Source organism: Theobroma umbraticum, unplaced genomic scaffold (genome assembly GCF_002168275.2).
Source record: "Theobroma umbraticum cultivar Fairchild unplaced genomic scaffold, ASM216827v3 scaffold_95.0, whole genome shotgun sequence".
NCBI lineage: Eukaryota > Viridiplantae > Streptophyta > Magnoliopsida > Malvales > Malvaceae > Theobroma > Theobroma umbraticum.
Window position 1 is genome coordinate 59706 of NW_018397257.1, and position 331 is coordinate 60036.

Genomic DNA, 331 nt, shown 5'->3' on the forward strand with positions numbered 1-331 from the left:
TGGTTTCTTAAGATTATGATTTGATATTCGAGATTTATTATTTGACTTATCTGCCTTACGCTTGTTTCCTATCTACGCCCTGCCCATGGAATTGATGATCATTAAGTCTGTGAGACTCAACCCCCTTTATTTCCCTTTTGTAGATTGTGATTAGCCTAGCATGCATTCATCGACAATTTCAATCCACCGCGGCTAGGTAAAGGCATCTCATAGCATTTTATTTCGAGTTGCTCCGCTGTTAAAGGTCGAGTTGTCATAGTGTAAATTGTTATGAAATTAGACAACTATGTCAATACAAATGTACATTTGGAGATTATAAGTCATGATGTAT